This window comes from Rutidosis leptorrhynchoides, chromosome 3, assembly GCF_046630445.1.
Source record: "Rutidosis leptorrhynchoides isolate AG116_Rl617_1_P2 chromosome 3, CSIRO_AGI_Rlap_v1, whole genome shotgun sequence".
NCBI classification, from domain to species: Eukaryota; Viridiplantae; Streptophyta; class Magnoliopsida; order Asterales; family Asteraceae; genus Rutidosis; species Rutidosis leptorrhynchoides.
In genome coordinates this window covers 505,606,548-505,621,451 of record NC_092335.1, presented here as the reverse complement: position 1 = coordinate 505,621,451, position 14,904 = coordinate 505,606,548, and positions in this window count along the sequence as shown.

Here is a 14,904-nt window from a genome sequence, read left to right as displayed (position 1 = left end):
ATAATAATAATAATAATAATAATAATAATAATAATAATAATAATAATTAATAATAATAATAATAATAATAATAATAATAATAATAATAATAATAATAATAATAATAATAATAATAATAATAATAAGATAAAACTAGAACGACGATAATAATAATAATCATTTTTAATAATAATTTAAAAATTCGATTGACTATAACTTCAAATCTGTTCATCAAAATCATTCGATATCTAAAGGAAAAGTTCTTAATTTTTCGCTAGCTTTCCAACGACATGCATATCTTATACCTTATCTCAACCGCATATATAACTAATTCAGGATTCAACATAACCTAACTAAAGGCAATATCAAAAGTACAAACTTGCATAATCCTATATACTCGAGCACTAGTCAGGGATACACTATTAGTATGCAAAAGTTAAATTATGAGTACTCATGTATCAAAATTGAGATTCAATATTGCAGGAAAGGTACGTAAATGCAACGGAGACGATAAATACTAGATTGACCTCACGAGCATACCCTCGAACATTACCCATCACCTCCATAGCTATAACCCATAATTTCCTTAGCCCTAATCCACTCAAAAAACTCATTTTGAAATCACGCGAGCAGAACTTTGTCGTAGTATTTTATGTATAAAAACAAATAATATCACTCCTAATACTACTAATAATAATCATATGATTAATAATAATAATAATAATAATAATAATAATAATAATAATAATAATAATAATAATAATAATAATAATAATAATAATAATAATAATAATATAAATAATAATAATAAACAGAGGGAGTAATATATCGATGTATGTGTGTGTGTAATGAACCAGTTCGTCGAGCTTTTAAGCACATGAGCCACCATCTTTCACCATGCGATCGCATGGGTTCAAAGGAGGTTGGCCATGTGATCGCATGGCCTCCACTTACAGCTCATATGCACGATCAAAGTTGTTGCCGACACTGATTTATATTATTTTATATTTAATATATTTAATTTATATAATTACTTATATATTATATTATATTTACGCTCATGGTAAAAATGTAATTTTTACTCAAATGACTTGGAAGTTGTCACTCGACTCATGTACCACTTTCGGTTTTTCGAGCGCACTTTTATACGTTTAGAAAACTAGCCTTTTATGTTACGCGACATGTATACTTACTAATAATTTGACTTTACTCATCAAAAACTTACCTTATGATAAATGTAACCTATAAAATTGAGTGTTGTGTTCATTTGCTTCTATAAATCAGAGTCTCGTTGTTTACTAAAATACGTTTAATAATAATGACACGTTTTATATTTATACATTAACGCGTTTGTAAAATATATATATATATATTCTTACCTAAGAATATAATTTTGTATATCTTATATATAATTGAAATATCTATCTAATTATAATTCAAAGTTCAAAATATTTAAATAATAGAAAATATCATGTCGTATCACATTTTACGTTTTTGAAACAATATATATATGTATATGTAATTTATTATACAAAGCTTTAATTAAGTTTCTTAAAACTTATGAACAATTTATCTTATAAAAAGTTTCACTGATAAAGTTCTTTAAAAATTGTTTTTGTACGTTTGAAACAATATTAAATAAATATGAAAACTTTGTTTTTCAAAACTAAGTATATTTAAGAATCATTTTACTAACAAGGTTATATTAGTAGAAATTGCTATATCGTAAAACATTTTAGAGAAGTAAGATTGAATATACTTTTCATAGGTTTCAAGCTTTTAACGTTTGTTGGTGCAACGTGATATAAAGTCTAAAGATTAGATAAACGTGCGAAATCACCTTAATGTAAAATGTCGATACCCAATGTCTAAGTTATTTACATTCCACATTCCAAATTTAAAATGATAGTCATAATAGTTATCTTATTAACATCACGAGGAAAATGTTGTAAGGTATGAATTGAAAATCAAATAGGAATCTTCACTAACTCTTGTCTAGTTCTCGTTAGTTGACACTTTGTTCTTATTTGTAAAATCACTTTACCATTTTCCGAATATGGTTAAAAAGGAAAAGTTTCCTAAATCAAAGTGGACCTCCTAATAGGGACTCGTAATCATAATTCAATGTATCTGATAATTCAATCATTTGATATTATCTTTTAATTCCGTCGATAAACATATTGAAACAAATACGTTCATGTAAAGTATTATACGTTTAATACTTTGTTAATATTCTCAAGTTATAATATATATATATATATACATATATATATATATATATATATATATATATACATATATATATACATATATATATATATATATATATATACATATATATATATATATACATATATATATATATACAAATACGTTCATGTAAAGTATTATACGTTTAATACTTTGTTAATATTCTCAAGTTATAATATATATATATATATATATATATATATATATATATATATCTATACATATATATATATATACATATATATATATATATACATATATATATATATATACATATATATATATATATATATATACATATATATATATATATACATATATATATATATACATATATATATATATATATATATAATCATATCCATTTATATAATCATATCTATTAGGAGGTCCACTTTGATTTAGGAAACCTTTCCTTTTTAACGGTATTCGGAATAATTGATAAAGTGAATTACAAGTGAGAACAAAAGTGTCAATTAACGAGAACTGGACAAGAGTAGTGGAGATTCCTACTTGATTTTCAATTCATGCTTTACAACATTTTTCCTCGTGATTTTAATAAGAAAACTATTTTAACTTTCATCTTAAAGTTGGAACGTGGAATGTAAATAACTTAGACGTTGGATATTGACATTTTACATTAAGATGATTTAATATGTTTATCTAACCTTTGGACTTTATATCACATTTCACCAACAAACGTTAATTTAAAAACTTGAAAACTTATTAAGAGTATATTTAATCTTACTTTTCTAAAACATTTTACGATATAACAAACTTCTTCTATTATAACCTTTTTAGTAAAATGATTCTTGAATATATTTAGTTTTGGAAAATAAAGTTTTCATATTTATTTAATATTGTTTCAAACTTACAAAAATATTTTTTTTTGGTTTAAAGAGAATTTTATTATTAAAACATTTTATAAGATAATTTGTTCATAAGTTTTAAAGAACTTAATTAAAGCTTTGTATCATAAATTACATATATATATATATATATATATATATATATATGTATATATATATATATATATATATATATATATATATATATTGTTTCAAAAATGTAAACGTGATACGGCATAATATTTTCTATTACTTAAACGTTTTGAACTCTGAAATATACTTAGATAGATATTTCGATTATATATAAGATGTACAAAATTATATTTTTAAATAAATATATATTTTACTATGAGTTAATGTATAATTTAAATATAAAAAAGTTTCGATATTATTAAACGCATTTCAATAAACAACGAGACATTGAATTATAGAAGCAAATGACCACAACACTCAAACGAAGAGATTATACTTTGAGTAATATATATTATAGACAATTAAGTCTAATTATTGATAATAGGTACACGTCGCGTAACATAAAGAGCTGGTTTTCTAAGCATACGAAAATGCGCTCGAGAAACCGGAACAAGCACATAGGTTGTGTGTCAACGTACGAGTCATCGGAACAAAAATTATAATTCAACTATGATTATAAATATAATATAATATATAATTAATTAGATATATTATATATATATATATATATATATATATATATATATATATATATATATATATATATATATATATATATATATATATATATATATATATATATATATAAAATATAAATACATGAGTGTCGGCAGCTCGATTCAAGCATTGTGAGCTGGAAAGAGTCCTCATGCGATCGCATGGGCTCTTCCCACAACCCTCATGCGATCGTATGAGGGGGTTGGTGGCTCACATCTCTTTATAAACTGAATTCGAATTGTTACCAGATTCATTTTCATTCTTCTTCCATACTACGAAGTATTACTTATATTATTATTATTATAATTATTATTGTTATTATTATTATTATTATTATTATTATTATTATTATTATTATTATTATTATTATTATTAAGATTATTATTATGATTAATCTTAATATTATTATTAGTAGTATTAGTGTTAGAATTAATATTATTATACATAAAATACTACGACGAGGTCATGAGCAAGCTATTTCATAACAGGTTTTATGAGAGGGATAGAGCTAAGTAAATTATGGGTTATAGCTATGGAGGATATGGGTAATGTTCGGGGCATGCTCGTGAGGTCAATCTAGTGTTTATCATCTCCGTTGCGTCTACGTACTTTCCTGCATTATTGAATCTCAATATTGATACGTGAGCACTCATAACTTAACTTTTATATATTAATAGTGTATCCCTGACTAGTGCACGAGTATATAGGATTATGCATGCTTGTACGTTTGATATTGTTGTTAGTTAGATTTTTTTGAATCCTGAATTAAATACGTATGGGACTAGGATAAGGTATATGATATGCATGTTGTTGGAAAGCTAGCGAAAAATTAAGAACTTTTCATTTAGATATCGAATGGTTTCGAGGAACGGATTAGAAGTTATAAATAACTTAATTTTAGTATTATTGTTAAAATGATTATTATTACTATCGTCGTTATTATCGTCGTTATTATTATTATTATTACCTAATTATTATAATTATTATTATTATTATTATTATTATTATTATTATTAATATTATTATTATTATTATTAATATTATTATTTTTATTATTATTATTATTATTATTAATATTATCATTATTAATATATGTATCATTATTTAAAAATTGTTATTGTTACTATTATTATTATTATTATTATTATTATTATTATTATTATTATTATTATTATTATTATTATTATTATCATTAAAATATTTATTAGTATTATCTTTAATAATATCATAGTATTAATTATTATTAGTATTATTGTAATTAAAACTAATATTAGTAACACCTAATTATTTTGATTACTATTATTATCATTATTATGAACACGATATAAAAGACGACTAAAAGCTATTAACAAATCGATTGAGAAATAATGAGTATGAGTGTCATGATGAAATTAAAATATTGTAAGATATTGATTTAGATAAACTTATCGTTCTTATTATTTTTATCATTATTATTATTATTAAAAGTATTGTTAGTATTAAAACTATCATTTTAACCAAAATTATCATTTTAATAGAAATATCATTGTTATTATAAAATATCATTATTAGTATCATTTTAGTATTATTATTATTATTTTGAATAGAATCATTATTTTATTTAAAATATTATTTTAAAGTTAATATTAAAAAGTATCGTAAATATTAAAGTTATCATAATTACAATTATCATTTTATCATAATTACTAATATCATTAGTAAATATAAATATTATTATTATTACCAATATTATTTTATCAAATAAATATATGATATAAAGATATTTTGACCACATGCAACATAATTACATTAATAATACATATCACTATATTTTATGATATTAAGTGAAATTTATAAATTTATTTACTTAAAATACATAAAAGTATATTTTTATTATATATAAATTTTAATATAAACTTTTATTAATAAATGACTTTTATTAATTAGTTTAACAAAATCTAATAAATATATTTAAATATATATAAGACTACTATATTTAAGTTATATAATAATCATGTATAGATTTTGGAAATCATTTTGAGTCAAGTTGACTTTTGTTGACTTTTGCATGTCGATCTCGAGCATTAGGATTGTGATACACTACGACTTGACCTAATTTGTTAAACAAATATTGACCAACATATATATATATATATATATATATATATATATATATATATATATATATATATATATATATATATATTAATATAGGTTCGTGAATCTGAGGCCAACCTTGCACTTGTTCAATGACGTCATATGTATTTTTACAACGAAATACAGTATTGCGAGTTTCATTTGCTCCCTTTTTAAATGCTTTTGCAATATATATTTTTGGGACTGAGAATACATGCGCTACATTTATAAATGTTTTACGAAATAGACACAAGTAATCGAAACTACATTCTATGGTTAGATTATCGAATCGAATATCACGCTTTTTAGCTTGGTAGCCTAAGAATTAGGGAACAGACACCCTAATTGACGCGAATCCTAAAGGTAGATCTACGGGCACTAACACCCCCCATACTGGAAAATGGTATGCTTTAGTACTTCGAGTTTATATTATACAGATGGATTTCTGTTATGGGGATATTCTATATACATGATGTTAATGTCGGTTACTAGGTGTTCAATCCATATGAATGATTTTTTAAACACTTGCGAGTGTATGTTTATTGAATAAAGGAAATCTTGTGGTCTATTAAAATTATGGAAATGATTGATTACGATAAACTAATGAACTCACCAACCTTTTGATTAACACTTTAAAGCATGTTTATTCTCGGGTATTAAAGAAATCTTCCGCTGTGCATTTGCTCATTTTAAAGATATTACTTGGAGTCATTTAAGGCATAATTCAAAAGACGTTGCATTCGAGTCGTTGAGTTCATCAAGATTATTATTAAGACAAGTATAGTTGGCTGTACTATGAAATGGTATGCATGCCATCAATTTTTGATGTAAAGAAAGTTTGTCTTTTAAAAACGAATGCAATATTTGTAAAATGTATCATATAGAGGTCAAATACATCGCGACGTAACCATATATTATTGTATTTGTCCTTAGAGATTAGGACGGGTCGCTTCACGTGAAAGGTTTGAACGCAGATTGGAATTGTCACGATACAAATGAGGTTTAAGATGAAATCAAGTGGCAAACTTGAAGAAATTTTTAGTTTCATATGTTATAATCAATATTCTAATTCATTTTAATTGTCCAATGTTGGTAGTCCACATTTAGTAGTCCACAGTTAGTAATTCAATAATTCATATATAGTTTAATATATAATATTCGAATTAATTAATACGTGTCGTGACCCATTGTATACATGTCTCAGACTCGATCACAACTCAAAGTATATATATTATTTAGAATCAACCTCGACCCTTTATATGCTAACTCGAGCATTACCGCGATACAGAGTGACTTACGGTTATTCCAAATAATATATATATATATATATATATATATATATATATATATATATATATATATATATATATATATATATATATATATATATATATATATATATATATATATATATATATGACATCGTTATGATATGTCAAAACATTGTATATGTGTCCCGATTTATACGACGATATTTAAAGTGCGCAAAAATAAATAACAGAAATTAAATGATGATAAATAAAATTGCGAGAATTAAATTGCGATAATTAAATTACGATAAATAAATTGCGATAAATAAAATGTAATAAGGAATTAACAGTTAGCTAGGAACAGTTAGCTAGGATTTTGTTAGCGTGGATTCTTAACATAATTTCTTATAGTTAATTTATTTATTTCTAACAAATTTTATTTTTGTCCAATGTTTTCATCATTATGCCACTTGTTGAATTCTGATAGGTTAAAATCCAAATATGAAATTGAATGAAAATGATTATTCTATGGTGAACGGATTCGTATATCTGTGGATGTAAGTAGGATAGTAAATGACGGTTGAATCAGGTTCGAAGAATGTACAGTGTAACTTATTAATGTAAAATCTAAATATTCCTCGGGTATTACCTACCCGTTAAAATATTTTCACCATTAATAGTTTGTACAAAAGAATTTTTAATTACAATCTTTATGAAAATATATACTTACATATATATATTTTCTTCAGATGTAATTATGGATTTAATAAGTTAACATGAAATTAATCTCATTTGCTCTTCGGTTTGAGTTAGAATAAATAATCTCTAAGACTTTGGAGATTACATAATCGCCACAGAATGTTTCTCCAATGATGTTATAGATTAATAGTTCATCGATTGTTGTGGTTGGTATTCCTTAGTATCTATGGTGCGTACGACGTTGATGCTCGAGGTACAGATTGTGATGTCGAGGTGTGGGATGCGGATGTTGTGGTTAATGGTACTGGTTATGCTGCTGGTACTGCTGATGCTCGTAGATATTGCACCATATTCTCCAGATTGATTACTCGAGCGCAAAGCTCGTTGACTTCTTCCATTATTCCGGGATGATTGTCGGTCGGAATGAGTGGATGAATAAGGTTTAGAATTGTGGATAGAATATAATCGTGATGAGCTACCCTAGAAATGAGGCTGAAAATGGTGTTTTGGATAGGTTCGCCGGTAAGTGCTTCAGGTTCTTCACCAAGAGGTGAATTCGGTTGGTGGAAGGGATCACCTTCTTCGCGTCTCCATTGATTAAGTCGACTACGAACCCATCCCCAATTCATCCAGAATTAGCGATGACTGATTTGTTGATCCATTCCTGTTATACTGCTTTCGGAGCTCAAGTGTGTTTCCATATAGGAATAGCTGTCGTAATCCGAGGACTTCGAACTGGTTGAGGGATCCATCTCGTACGATCAGATGGAGGATTTTTGATATGAATTAGATTATAGGATGTAGATTAGTATCCTGCAATACATAATTTTCATATGCATATATAATACTAAAATCCCATAGTTACGGAGGAATCTACGGAAGCTGCCAGGAAAGGTCTATAGTAACATATACGCTAAGATATGAATTTTGTCTATACACTATCGAAGCACTAACTACAGTAAGATGTGTCTAGACTAAGAATGATAAGCAGGTAATTTTCGATAAGAAATGATAAGCAACACTTTTGACATGCAGACACGGTCGAAGTCCAGACTCACTATTGCATCTTGACAACTATCAGTTAGACACACTAATGCAAGACCTGGTTCGCTAAGACCACCGCTCTGATACCAACTGAAATGCCCCGTTCATACCGATTATAAACGATTCACAATAGTTGATTTCATTGCGAGGTATTTGACCTCTATATGATACATTTTACAAACATTGCATTCGTTTTTAAAAGACAAACTTTCATTACATCGAAATTTGACGGCATGCATACCATTTCATAATATATCTAACTATAATTGACTTAATAATAGTCTTGATGAACTCAACGACTCGAATGCAACGTCATTTTAAATATGTCATGAATGACTCCAATTAAAATCTCTAAAATGAACAAATGCACATCGGAAGATTTCTTTCAATCCTGAGAATAAACATGCTTTAAAGTGTCAACCAAAAGGTTCGTGAGTTCATTAGTTTATCATCAATATTCATTTCCATAATTTTAATAGATCACAAGATTTCATATTTCCATTTCTCATAAACATCATGCATGCATATAGCCATCTGCATAAAAATCATTCATATGTATTGAACACCTGGTAACTGACATTAACCTTAATGCATAGAATATCCCCACAGACATCGACATCTGTATAATAATAATCTCGAAGTACTAAATCCATCCATAGACATGAATGAGGGTTGTTAGGCCCAATAGATCTATCTTTAGGATTCGCGTCAATTAGGGGCCATTTCCCTAGTTCTTAGGTTATCAGACTTGAAGGGCGATATTCGATTTCGATAATTCAACCATAGAATGTAATTTTGATTACTTGTGTGTATTTCGTAAAACATTTATAAAAGCAGCGCATGTATTCTCAGTCCCAAAAATATATATTGCAAAAGCATTTAAAAATGGAGCAAATGAAACTCACGATACAATATTTTGTAGTAAAAATATTCATACGACGATACTGAACAATGCAGGGTTGGCCTCGGATTCATGAACATATATCATTCGTATATATATATTAAAGCACGTACTTGTAATTTAACAAATATATATATATATATATATATATATATATATATATATATATATATATATATATATATATATATATATATATAAATTTATTAGTTATATCGTATTTATATTATTAATATGTATATGTTTTATATTTCATTTTGTATATAAAAATATTAATTTTGTTATGCCATATATATTAAGTATCTTTATATACATGTATATATATATCATTTGTTTGTTAAAAATAGTAATTATAACAATACTAAAATTTTATTAAATATGGTAAAAATAATAATGATTATAATACTTAATTTTATTACTAAAGGTAATAATGTTATTAACTCTATTAGTGATAATAATAATGATATTAATGATAATAATATTAATTTTACTGTTAATGATTGTTATGATAATGATTTTAGTAATTATGTAATAATATTACTCATGATAATATACATAATAATACTTATGTTAATATTAACAATTCTATTATTTATAAAAAGATACTAATATTAATATTTATGAAAATAATAATAATTTGTATTATTTTCATCATAATGTTAATAAAATTAAAGTTTTAAAATTAATAATAATATCATAAGTAATACTCATAGTAATAAATAATAGATATACTACTTACATTTAAGATAATAATAATAATAATAATAACAATTATGATACTTATTATAATAATAATTAGAATTAGAATACTAATAATAACAATAACAATAACAATAATAATCATAATAATAACAATAATAATAATAATAATAATAATAATAATAATAATAATCATAATAATAACTAATAATAATAATAGTGTATACCCCTTTAAAAGCTTTTTATAAAAAGGAATGCCTTGGACCGGGCTCGAACCCGCAACCTCCCGTATACCCATTTTCACATAAACCAGCTGGGCTGTTGCCCTTTTTCCGAAATATTACATAACCAAAACATATTTAACCCAAAAATCATTTTTTGTTTTGACCATCTTCTACATTAACAAACTCAAAAAAAGCATCGATTAGGGAGTTTTGGAAATCCAAATAACGAATTCAGTTTCCTTTGATGACATATAAACAACCACTAATATATATATATATATATAGATATATATATATATATATAATTGTGTTTTTTAAAAACGAAAAATAAAAAAATAAACACTCTGCTGTTCGTCATGGGTTTTTAAAAAAAATTGATTTTGAATTTGATAAAGTTTTAGCTCACGATTCCTTCATGAAATACGTTTTAAAACTTTCCTAAAATCATTCTCAATCCTCAATTTCACTTGAATCATAATAGAAAATTCAAATTTAATTGAAGAACATCGTTTGACTTTTTAATCCAAAAACTTTGACTTCACAATTCAAACTCGATATAAAGAATTGAGAGTTGATATTTTGCAGATAGATTAAAAAAAAGATTTCTAACCTATCTGCATTTTTACTTTTTAAAATTGATTCGAATTCAAGGTTTGGCCAAATTTCACAAGAACAGAGGTTTTGTAAAAAAAAATTTGATTAATTTACAAATTGGATTCTGTTTAAAAGTACTTGTAATTGATTCAAAGAGTGGAGAGAACCAATGAATTGATCAGTTGTAAATGAGAATCAATCGTTATAAATAATCAATGTGTCGACAATAATTTCTAGCAGAAAACAAAATAAATAAATAAAAAAATATAAAAGGCGAGATGATGGTTGACAGATTTTGGAATTTTCTGTTGAAATGGAATCAATTAGCAGATAGATACCAAATTTTAATACAGTTAAACAAAGATGTAAAATAGATTCGTACTCTTTATATATATATATATATATATATATATATATATATATATATATATATATATATATATATATATATATATATATATATATATATATATATATATATATATATATATATATATATATATATATATATATATATATATTATAAATTATAAATAACATTATTAATTAATAGATATATTAATAATAATAATGATCATAATGATAATATTTGTGACAACCCGGAAATTTCCAACCAAATTTAAACTTTAATCTTTATATGTTTCTGACACGATAAGCAATATTTGTTAAGTTAAATTTCAAGAATTTTAAACTATGTTCATACATTCATTCAACCTCGACCAAGTTCCAACGATTCACGAACCATTAAACGAATATGATTATATATGTATATGTGTATATATATTATAACTTGAAACGTAAACAAAATATTAGATTAAATACTTTATATGATTGTATCTGTTTCAAAATGTTTATCAATGGAATTAGAAGATAAGATCAAATGATTGAATTATCAGATATATTGAATTATGATTACAAGTCTCTGTTGAAAGGCCCACGTTGATTTGAGAAATCTTTCCATTTTAACAATATTCGGAAAATGGTAAAGTGATTTATAAATAAGAACAAATTGTCAATCATTGAGAACTAGACAAAGGATAGTGGAAGATTGAATCTCATAAAGACTCGATTGATCTATTTAGTTTCAAACGTACAAAAATGTTTTCAGTTTAAAAAGAACTTTATTATTAAAACGTATATAACTTTTATAAATATCTAGAACCACTTTTGACAACTCATTACTTAACTAGTATGATAAAGATAACGATATTTATATTTTATTTTATTAAATATATATAACGATTTAAATTAATATTATATATATTTATACGCGTATTATACATACATAGTTTTATACTTTTACTATACTTAAACTTTACCTTTACTTTATTTTTACTTAACTTTAACTTTAATAATTAACTTTAATAATTCATACTTTAATAATTCACTTTAATAATTCATACTTTAATAATTCACTTTAATAATTCATACTTTAATAATTCACTTTAATAATTCATACTTTAATTATTCACTTTAATAATTCATACTTTAATAATTCACTTTAATAATTCAAAAATCTATTATAAATAGAATTCAATAGGTTTCATTATTTCATAGAAACTTGAAAATATTTTTCTCTAAACTCTCTCAATCGATTTACATATATATATTTACTCCGTATTATTTCAAGATATTATTAGTATACATAAAATATTACGACAGAGTGCAGTCCGAGTGGTTTCGAAATTGTTTTTCGAGTAGGATAGGATTAAGGAAATTATGGGTTATAGCTATGGAGGTGATTGAGTATGGTTCATGGGTATGCTCGTGAGGTCAATATAGTGTTTATCATTTTCGTTGCGTCTACGTACCTTTCCTGCAATATTGAATCTCAATATTGATACGTGAGTACTCATAATTTAACTTTTACATACTAATAGTGTATCCCTGACTAGTGCTCGAGTATTTAGGATTATGCATGCTTGTACTTTTGATATTACCCTTAGACAGGTTAGGTTGAATCTTGAATTAGTTACACTTGCGGTTGATATAAGGTATAAGATATGCATGTCCTTGGAAAGCTAACGAAAAATTAAGAACTTTTCCTTTAGATATCGAATGGTTTCGATGAACGGATTATAAGTTATAATCAATTGAATTTTCGATATTTTTATTAAAAATGATTATTATTATCGTCGTTTTTATCGTCGTTCTATTTTTATCTTATTATTATCATTATTATTATCTTTATCAATAAAACGGATTTATCATTAAAAATTGTTATTTTTTTTTTATTTATTACTATCGTTATTATTGTTAAAGTTATAATTAGTATTATTATTATTATCCAATTATTATTATTATTATTATTATTAGTATTATTATTATTATTATCATTATTAATATATATATATATATATATATATATATATATATATATATATATATATATATATATATATATATCATTATTTAAAAATGGTTATTGTTATTGTTATTATTATTATTACTATATTATCATTAAGATAATTATTAGTATTATCGTTAATAATGTTATAATAACTATCATTATTAATATTAGTGTAATTAAAAAAAATATTTGTAACACCTAATTATTTTGATTACTTTTATTATCATTATTATGAACACGATATAAAAGACGATTAAAAACTATTAAACGGAACGATTAGGAAATAATGAGTAAGAGTATCATGATGAAATTAAAATATTATAAGATATTGATTTAGATAAAATTATCGTTCTTATTATTTTTATCATTACTATTATTATTAAAAGTATCGTTAGTAGTAAAACTATCATTTTAACAAAAATTATCATTTTAATAGAAAATGTTATTGTTACTATAAAATATCATTATTATTATTATTTTAAATAGAATTATTATTTTAAAGATAATATTAAAAATTATCGTAAATATTAAAGTTATCATAATTAGAATTATTGTTTTATCATAATGTCATCTTAGTAATTATAAATATTGATATTTTTATAATAATTATTATTATTACAAAATAATACAACTTTTACTTACTATCATTATAGATATTATTTTATCAAATAAATATGTGATACAAATATATTTTACTACGTGTAATAACTTACTTTAATAATACCTATCATATTATCTTTATGATATTAAATGAACCCCATAAATTTTATTACTTAATATATATAAAAGTATATTTTATTATATAAATTTAATATAAAATTTTATTTATTAATAAATAAATTATATTATTTACTCTAATAAATCTTTTAAAAATATTTAAAAATATAAAACGACGATATTTAAACTATATATTAATCATATATAGATTTTTGGAAATTATTTTGAGTCAAATTTACTTTTGTTGACTTTTGCATATTAGTCTCGAGCATTAGGATTGTGGTACACTATGACTTGACCTAATTTGTTAGACAAATATTGACCAACACATAAATATATATAATTAATTTAGGTTCGTGAATCTGAGGCCAACCTTGCACTTGTTTAATGACGTTATATGTATTTTTACTACGAAATACAGTATGGTGAGTTTCATTTGCTCCCTTTTTAAATGCTTTTGCAATATATATTTTTCGGACTGAGAATACATGCGTTGTTTTTATAACTATTTTACGAAATAGACACAAGTAATCAAAACTACATT